The sequence below is a fragment of the Scardinius erythrophthalmus genome (genome assembly GCF_964197995.2).
Source record: "Scardinius erythrophthalmus genome assembly, chromosome: 19".
Taxonomy (NCBI): domain Eukaryota; kingdom Metazoa; phylum Chordata; class Actinopteri; order Cypriniformes; family Leuciscidae; genus Scardinius; species Scardinius erythrophthalmus.
This window is the reverse complement of record NC_138239.1, coordinates 31154200-31164806: the sequence shown is the minus strand read 5'-3', so window position 1 is coordinate 31164806 and position 10607 is coordinate 31154200.

The following is a 10607-nucleotide window of genomic DNA, read 5'->3' as shown; positions in this document are numbered from 1 at the left end:
AACGGTGGAGGACAGAAGGCTTCTAGAATGACCGGATGTACAGCCGAAAATGGAACCTTAGGCAGGTAATCAGGATGTGGATGCAAAATCACTTTCACCATTCCTGGGGCAAAGTCTAAGCAGGATGGAGAGATAGACAGAGCCTGCATATCCCCAATTCTCTTCAAGGAAGTTATTGCCATAAGAAAAACCATTTTTAGAGTCAGAAGTTTATCAGACGCTGATTCTATAGGTTCAAAGGGGGTATCAACCAGACCCTCGAGAACTGTAGCTAAGTCCCATGAAGGGATCTTGGTTTTTACTGGAGGTCTCAGTCTCCTGGCCCCACGTAGGAAGCGAGAGAGCAGAGGGTGTCTCCCGAGCGGTGCCCCGTTAACTAAGGCGTGGCAAGCCGAAAGAGCGGCCACATAAACCTTCAGAGTAGCAGGGCATGTGCCCGATGATAGTTTCTCCTGCATGAAGTCCAGAACTGAAGCAACCTGGCAGTTGACTGGATCTACATTGTGTAGAACACACCATCTTTCAAAAACACCCCATTTACTGGCATAACTTTGTCTAGTGGAGGAAGCCCTAGCACTTAGAATGGTCTCAATAACGGCAGGCGAAAGCCCAGTGTCCCTCAGTTGGTTCCCATCAGGGGCCAAACGTGAAGATTCCACAGGTCGGGCCTGGGATGGACTATTGTGCCCTCTGCCTGAGACAGAAGGTCCCTCCTCTCCGGAATCGCCCACGGCGAGCCGTCGAGGAGAGATATTATCTCCGAGAACCACACTCTGTTCGGCCAACGCGGCGCTATCAGTAAGAGGCAAGACCCTTGTTGGCGAACTCTGGCTAGAACTCCCGGGAGCAGAGAAACTGGAGGAAACGCATACAGGCGCATCTTGGGCCATGTGTGCGCCATCGCATCCAGACCCAATGGAGCTGGGTGACTCAGAGAGAAGTAAAGGGGACATTGCGCTGTCTGTTGTGAGGCGAAGAGGTCCACCTCTGCTCTGTAAAATTTGGTCCAAATCTGTTCCACCACTTCCGGGTGGAGTTTCCACTCGCCCGTCGGTAGTGTCTGTCTGGACAGTAAGTCTGCTCCCACATTCAAACGCCCTGGAATGTATACTGCCCTGAGTGACAGGAACTTGTCCTGGGCCCAGAGAAAAATCTGCCTCGCTATTCTGTTCAGATTGCGTGAGCGCAGACCTCCCTGGTGATTTATATAAGAGACTGCAGCTGTGTTGTCCACCCGCACTAGGACATGACAACCCCTCAATTGATGGAGAAAATATTTCAGAGCCAGAAATACGGCCATCAGCTCGAGGCAATTGATGTGCCAATCGAGCTGATGGCCCTCCCATTCCCCTTGAGCTGGACGGCCACCTAAGACCGCTCCCCAGCCCATCAGGGAGGCGTCCGTCGTTAGCAGTCTGCGACGACACGGCGCCCCTAGAGTGGGACCCAAGGTTAGGAACCGGGGTCTGAGCCACAGAGATAGTGTACGAAGCCCGCGGCGCGTCACTTTTATTTGCCTTTGAGGATTGGCTCTTGGATGAAACCCTCTGGCTTTTAGCCACAACTGAAACGGTCTCATGTGCAACAGCCCCAGAGGAATCACCGTGGAGGCTGATGCCATGAGACCCAACATTCTTTGATACTGACGAACAGTACGAACTTGGCCTAGCTTGACTTTGGTCATGGTCTGCCGTATGGTCTCGACTCGAGCAGGAGACATTTGTGCCCGCATCGTAACCGAATCCCATACGATCCCGAGATAATTCGTTCTCTGAGCAGGAGAAAGAACACTTTTCTTGGTGTTGAGCTTCAGCCCTAGAGAAACTAGATGAGCTAACACGATATCTCTGTGTTGGAGCGCCATCTCTCGAGATTGTGCTAGAATTAACCAATCGTCTATGTAATTCAAAATGCGAATGCCCCGGAGTCGCATTGGAGCCAGTGCTGCATCCATGCATTTTGTGTATGTGCGGGGTGATAGTGCTAGACCGAATGGAAGAACCCGAAATTGGTACGCTTCGCCCCCGAAAGCGAACCTCAGGAATTTCCTGTGTTGTGGCAATATTTCTATGTGAAAATATGCGTCCTTCAGATCGATCGTGACGAACCAATCGTGATGTTGAATTTGCGACACGACCGTCTTGACGGTTAACATCTTGAACTTGAGTGCTTTGACTGTGCGGTTTAAGCCTCGAAGATCTAAGATTGGACGCAACCCCCCATCCTTTTTGGGTACTAGGAAGTATCTGCTGTAATAACCTGACTCCCTCTCTGGCAGAGGAACATGTTCTATGGCCTCTTTGCCCAGAAGAGTTTGCAGCTCTTGCGACAGTACGTGCATCTGCTCTGGTTTCACGGTAGTGAAAATCACGCCGTTGAAACGCGGAGGACGACGAATAAATTGGATTCTGTATCCTATCTGTACTGTGCTTAATACCCATGCAGAAATGCCTGGCAGAAGTTTCCACGCTGCCAGACTCTCTGAGAGTGGTATTAATTTTAATACTTCCTTTTGAGGGGATGTTAGATGTTCCGTGTCCGGAATGACCGCCGGAAACAACGGAACATCTAACAATTCGCTGGAAATCGCTGCCCCCCGAAGCACGAGAGGTGGCGGGGATGGAACGATTTTGCCCCGCCCCGGTCCTTCATTATCACAAGGTCAGATATGGACATCTATATGGCTTATGAAGCATCAGAAAGAGTCTATGAGTATGTATAGAAAGCCCAAGATCGAGGACTCTTTGGCCAGAAATATGTTCAGGAGGTCAAAAGGGGACCCATGAATAGCTGATTTATCATCAAAAGGAGTCTATAACTTTATATAGTTTGAAAAAATTTTGAGGACACTTTGACCACAAATAAGTTCAAAAGGTCAGATATGGACATCTATATGGCTTATGAAGCATCAGAAGGAGTCTATGAGTATGTATAGAAAGCCCAAGGTCGAGGACTCTTTGGCCAGAAATATGTTCAGGAGGTCAAAAGGGGACCTCTGAATAGCTGATTTATCATCAAAAGAATTCTATAACTTTATATAGTTTGAAAAATTTTGAGGACACTTTGACCAGAAATAAGTTCAAAAGGTCAGATATGGACATCTATATGGATTTTGAAGCATCAAAGGGAGTCTATGAGTATATATAGAAAGTCCAAGATCGAGGACTCTTTGGCCAGAAATATGTTCAGGAGGTCAAAAGGGGACCTCTGAATAGCTGATTTTTCATCAAAAGAATTCTATAACTTTATATAGTTTGAAAAATTTTGAGGACACTTTGACCACAAATAAGTTCAAAAGGTCATATGGACATATATATATGGCTTATGAAGCATCAGAAGGAGTCTATGAGTATGTATAGAAAGCCCAAGATCGAGGACTCTTTGGCCAGAAATATGTTCAGGAGGTCAAAAGGGGACCTCTGAATAGCTGATTTATCATCAAAAGAATTCTATAACTTTATATAGTTTGAAAAATTTTGAGGACACTTTGACCACAAATAAGTTCAAAAGGTCATATGGACATATATATATGGCTTATGAAGCATCAGAAGGAGTCTATGAGTATGTATAGAAATCCCAAGATCGAGGACTCTTTGGCCAGAAATATGTTCAGGAGGTCAAAAGGGGACCTCTGAATAGCTGATTTATCATCAAAAGAATTCTATAACTTTATATAGTTTGAAAAATTTTGAGGACACTTTGACCACAAATAAGTTCAAAAGGTCATATGGACATATATATATGGCTTATGAAGCATCAGAAGGAGTCTATGAGTATGTATAGAAATCCCAAGATCGAGTACTCTTTGGCCAGAAATATGTTCAGGAGGTCAAAAGGGGACCTCTGAATAGCTGATTTTTCATCAAAAGAATTCTATAACTTTATATAGTTTGAAAAATTTTGAGGACACTTTGACCACAAATAAGTTCAAAAGGTCATATGGACATATATATATGGCTTATGAAGCATCAGAAGGAGTCTATGAGTATGTATAGAAAGCCCAAGATCGAGGACTCTTTGGCCAGAAATATGTTCAGAAGGTCAAAAGGGGCCCCATGAAATACTGATTTATCATCAAAAGGAGTCTATAACTTTATATAGTTTGAAAAATTTTGAGGACACTTTGACCACAAATAGGTTCAAAAGGTCAGATATGGACATCTATATGGCTTATGAAGCATCAGAAAGAGTCTATGAGTATGTATAGAAAGCCCAAGATCGAGGACTCTTTGGCCAGAAATATGTTCAGGAGGTCAAAAGGGGACCCATGAATAGCTGATTTATCATCAAAAGGAGTCTATAACTTTATATAGTTTGAAAAAATTTTGAGGACACTTTGACCACAAATAAGTTCAAAAGGTCAGATATGGACATCTATATGGCTTATGAAGCATCAGAAGGAGTCTATGAGTATTTATAGAAAGCCCAAGGTCGAGGACTCTTTGGCCAGAAATATGTTCAGGAGGTCAAAAGAGGACCTCTGAATAGCTGATTTATCATCAAAAGAATTCTATAACTTTATATAGTTTGAAAAATTTTGAGGACACTTTGACCAGAAATAAGTTCAAAAGGTCAGATATGGACATCTATATGGATTTTGAAGCATCAAAGGGAGTCTATGAGTATATATAGAAAGTCCAAGATCGAGGACTCTTTGGCCAGAAATATGTTCAGGAGGTCAAAAGGGGACCTCTGAATAGCTGATTTATCATCAAAAGAATTCTATAACTTTATATAGTTTGAAAAATTTTGAGGACACTTTGACCACAAATAAGTTCAAAAGGTCATATGGACATATATATATGGCTTATGAAGCATCAGAAGGAGTCTATGAGTATGTATAGAAATCCCAAGATCGAGGACTCTTTGGCCAGAAATATGTTCAGGAGGTCAAAAGGGGACCTCTGAATAGCTGATTTATCATCAAAAGAATTCTATAACTTTATATAGTTTGAAAAATTTTGAGGACACTTTGACCAGAAATAAGTTCAAAAGGTCAGATATGGACATCTATATGGATTTTGAAGCATCAAAGGGAGTCTATGAGTATATATAGAAAGTCCAAGATCGAGGACTCTTTGGCCAGAAATATGTTCAGGAGGTCAAAAGGGGACCTCTGAATAGCTGATTTATCATCATAAGAATTCTATAACTTTATATAGTTTGAAAAATTTTGAGGACCCTTTGACCAGAAATAAGTTAAAAAGGTCAGATATGGACATCTATATGGATTTTGAAGCATCAAAGGGAGTCTATGAGTATATATAGAAAGTCCAAGATCGAGGACTCTTTGGCCAGAAATATGTTCAGGAGGTCAAAAGGGGACCTCTGAATAGCTGATTTATCATCAAAAGAGTTCTATAACTTTATATAGTTTGAAAAATTTTGAGGACACTTTGACCACAAAATAGGTTCAAAGGGTCAGATATGGACATCTATATGGCTTATGAAGCATCAGAGGGAGTCTATGAGTATATATAGAAAGCCCAAGATCGAGCACTCTTTGGCGAGAAATATTTTCAGGAGCTCAAAAGGGGACCTCTGAATAGCTGATTTATCATCAAAAGAATTCTATAACTTAATATAGTTTGAAAAATTTTGAGGACTCTTTGACCACAAATAGGTTCAAAAGGTCAGATATGGACATCTATATGGCTTATGAAGCATCAGAAAGAGTCTATGAGTATGTATAGAAAGCCCAAGGTCGAGGACTCTTTGGCCAGAAATATTTTCAGGAGGTCAAAAGAGGACCTCTGAATAGCTGATTTATCATCAAAAGAATTCTATAACTTTATATAGTTTGAAAAATTTTGAGGACACTTTGACCACAAATGAGTTCAAAAGGTCAGATATGGACATCTATATGGATTTTGAAGCATCAAAGGGAGTCTATGAGTATATATAGAATGTCCAAGATCGAGGACTCTTTGGCCAGAAATATGTTCAGGAGGTCAAAAGGGGACCTCTGAATAGCTGATTTATCATCAAAAGAATTCTATAACTTTATATAGTTTGAAAAATTTTGAGGACACTTTGACCACAAATAGGTTCAAAAGGTCATATGGACATATATATATGGCTTATGAAGCATCAGAAGGAGTCTATGAGTATGTATAGAAAGCCCAAGATCGAGGACTCTTTGGCCAGAAATATGTTCAGGAGGTCAAAAGGGGACCTCTGAATAGCTGATTTATCATCAAAAGAATTCTATAACTTTATATAGTTTGAAAAATTTTGAGGACACTTTGACCAGAAATAAGTTCAAAAGGTCAGATATGGACATCTATATGGATTTTGAAGCATCAAAGGGAGTCTATGAGTATATATAGAAAGTCCAAGATCGAGGACTCTTTGGCCAGAAATATGTTCAGGAGGTCAAAAGGGGACCTCTGAATAGCTGATTTATCATCATAAGAATTCTATAACTTTATATAGTTTGAAAAATTTTGAGGACCCTTTGACCAGAAATAAGTTCAAAAGGTCAGATATGGACATCTATATGGATTTTGAAGCATCAAAGGGAGTCTATGAGTATATATAGAAAGTCCAAGATCGAGGACTCTTTGGCCAGAAATATGTTCAGGAGGTCAAAAGGGGACCTCTGAATAGCTGATTTATCATCAAAAGAATTCTATAACTTTATATAGTTTGAAAAATTTTGAGGACACTTTGACCACAAATAAGTTCAAAAGGTCATATGGACATATATATATGGCTTATGAAGCATCAGAAGGAGTCTATGAGTATGTATAGAAAGCCCAAGATCGAGGACTCTTTGGCCAGAAATATGTTCAGGAGGTCAAAAGGGGACCTCTGAATAGCTGATTTATCATCAAAAGAATTCTATAACTTTATATAGTTTGAAAAATTTTGAGGACACTTTGACCAGAAATAAGTTCAAAAGGTCAGATATGGACATCTATATGGCTTATGAAACATCAGAAGGAGTCTATGAGTATGTATAGAAAGCCCAAGATCGAGGACTCTTTGGCCAGAAATATGTTCAGGAGGTCAAAAGGGGACCTCTGAATAGCTGATTTATCATCAAAAGAATTCTATAACTTTATATAGTTTGAAAAATTTTGAGGACACTTTGACCACAAATAAGTTCAAAAGGTCATATGGACATATATATATGGCTTATGAAGCATCAGAAGGAGTCTATGAGTATGTATAGAAAGCCCAAGATCGAGGACTCTTTGGCCAGAAATATGTTCAGGAGGTCAAAAGGGGACCTCTGAATAGCTGATTTATCATCAAAAGAATTCTATAACTTTATATAGTTTGAAAAATTTTGAGGACACTTTGACCAGAAATAAGTTCAAAAGGTCAGATATGGACATCTATATGGATTTTGAAGCATCAAAGGGAGTCTATGAGTATATATAGAAAGTCCAAGATCGAGGACTCTTTGGCCAGAAATATGTTCAGGAGGTCAAAAGGGGCCCTCTGAATAGCTGATTTATAATCATAAGAATTCTATAACTTTATATAGTTTGAAAAATTTTGAGGACCCTTTGACCAGAAATAAGTTCAAAAGGTCAGATATGGACATCTATATGGATTTTGAAGCATCAAAGGGAGTCTATGAGTATATATAGAAAGTCCAAGATCGAGGACTCTTTGGCCAGAAATATGTTCAGGAGGTCAAAAGGGGACCTCTGAATAGCTGATTTATCATCAAAAGAATTCTATAACTTTATATAGTTTGAAAAATTTTGAGGACACTTTGACCACAAATAAGTTCAAAAGGTCATATAGACATATATATATGGCTTATGAAGCATCAGAAGGAGTCTATGAGTATGTATAGAAAGCCCAAGATCGAGGACTCTTTGGCCAGAAATATGTTCAGAAGGTCAAAAGGGGCCCCATGAAATACTGATTTATCATCAAAAGGAGTCTATAACTTTATATAGTTTGAAAAATTTTGAGGACACTTTGACCACAAATAGGTTCAAAAGGTCAGATATGGACATCTATATGGCTTATGAAGCATCAGAAAGAGTCTATGAGTATGTATAGAAAGCCCAAGATCGAGGACTCTTTGGCCAGAAATATGTTCAGGAGGTCAAAAGGGGACCCATGAATAGCTGATTTATCATCAAAAGGAGTCTATAACTTTATATAGTTTGAAAAAATTTTGAGGACACTTTGACTACAAATAAGTTCAAAAGGTCAGATATGGACATCTATATGGCTTATGAAACATCAGAAGGAGTCTATGAGTATGTATAGAAAGCCCAAGGTCGAGGACTCTTTGGCCAGAAATATGTTCAGGAGGTCAAAAGAGGACCTCTGAATAGCTGATTTATCATCAAAAGAATTCTATAACTTCATATAGTTTGAAAAATTTTGAGGACACTTTGACCACAAATAGGTTTAAACGGTCAGATATGGACATCTATATGGCGAATGAAGCATCAGAGGGAGTCTATGAGTATGTGTAGAAAGCCCAAGGTCGAGGACTCTTTGGCCAGAAATATGTTCTGGAGGTCAAAAGAGGACCTCTGAATAGCTGATTTATCATCAAAAGAATTCTATAACTTTATATAGTTTGAAAAATTTTGAGGACCCTTTGACCAGAAATAAGTTCAAAAGGTCAGATATGGACATCTATATGGATTTTGAAGCATCAAAGGTCGTCTATGAGTATATATAGAAAGACCTAGATCGAGGACTCTTTGGCCAGAAATATGTTCAGGAGCTCAAAAGGGGACCTCTGAATAGCTGATTTATCATCAAAAGAATTCTATAACTTTATATAGTTTGAAAAATTTTGAGGACACTTTGACCACAAAATAGGTTCAAAGGGTCAGATATGGACATCTATATGGCTTATGAAGCATCAGAGGGAGTCTATGAGTATATATAGAAAGCCCAAGATCGAGCACTCTTTGGCGAGAAATATTTTCAGGAGCTCAAAAGGGGACCTCTGAATAGCTGATTTATCATCAAAAGAATTCTATAACTTTATATAGTTTGAAAAATTTTGAGGACACTTTGACCACAAATAGGTTCAAAAGGTCAGATATGGACATCTATATGGCTTATGAAGCATCAGAAAGAGTCTATGAGTATGTATAGAAAGCCCAAGGTCGAGGACTCTTTGGCCAGAAATATGTTCAGGAGGTCAAAAGAGGACCTCTGAATAGCTGATTTATCATCAAAAGAATTCTATAACTTTATATAGTTTGAAAAATTTTAAGGACACTTTGACCACAAATGAGTTCAAAAGGTGAAAGATGGACATCTATATGGCTTGTTATGCATCAGAAGGAGTCTATGAGTATGTATAGAAAGCCCAAGATCGAGGACTCTTTGGCCAGAAATATGTTCAGGAGGTCAAAAGGGGAACTCTGAATAGCTGATTTATCATCAAAAGAATTCTATAACTTTATATAGTATGAAAAATTTTGAGGACACTTTGACCACAAATAGGTTCAAACGGTCAGATATGGACATCTATATGGCTTATGAAGCATCAGAAGGAGTCTATGAGTATGTATAGAAAGCCCAAGATCGAGGACTCTTTGGCCAGAAATATGTTCAGGAGGTCAAAAGGGGACCTCTGAATAGCTGATTTATCATCAAAAGAATTCTATAACTTTATATAGTTTGAAAAATTTTGAGGACACTTTGACCAGAAATAAGTTCAAAAGGTCAGATATGGACATCTATATGGATTTTGAAGCATCAAAGGGAGTCTATGAATATATATAGAAAGTCCAAGATCGAGGACTCTTTGGCCAGAAATATGTTCAGGAGGTCAAAAGGGGACCTCTGAATAGCTGATTTATCATCAAAAGAATTCTATAACTTTATATAGTTTGAAAAATTTTGAGGACACTTTGACCACAAATAAGTTCAAAAGGTCATATGGACATATATATATGGCTTATGAAGCATCAGAAGGAGTCTATGAGTATGTATAGAAAGCCCAAGATCGAGGACTCTTTGGCCAGAAATATGTTCAGGAGGTCAAAAGGGGACCTCTGAATAGCTGATTTATCATCAAAAGGATTCTATAACTTTATATAGTTTGAAAAATTTTGAGGACACTTTGACCAGAAATAAGTTCAAAAGGTCAGATATGGACATCTATATGGATTTTGAAGCATCAAAGGGAGTCTATGAGTATATATAGAAAGTCCAAGATCGAGGACTCTTTGGCCAGAAATATGTTCAGGAGGTCAAAAGGGGCCCTCTGAATAGCTGATTTATAATCATAAGAATTCTATAACTTTATATAGTTTGAAAAATTTTGAGGACCCTTTGACCAGAAATAAGTTCAAAAGGTCAGATATGGACATCTATATGGATTTTGAAGCATCAAAGGGAGTCTATGAGTATATATAGAAAGTCCAAGATCGAGGACTCTTTGGCCAGAAATATGTTCAGGAGGTCAAAAGGGGACCTCTGAATAGCTGATTTATCATCAAAAGAATTCTATAACTTTATATAGTTTGAAAAATTTTGAGGACACTTTGACCACAAATAAGTTCAAAAGGTCATATAGACATATATATATGCATGCGCGTAATTTGCACGGGGGTTACGGGGGTTATGACCCCCCCAAAAATCTGATCCAGCTAATATAACCCCCC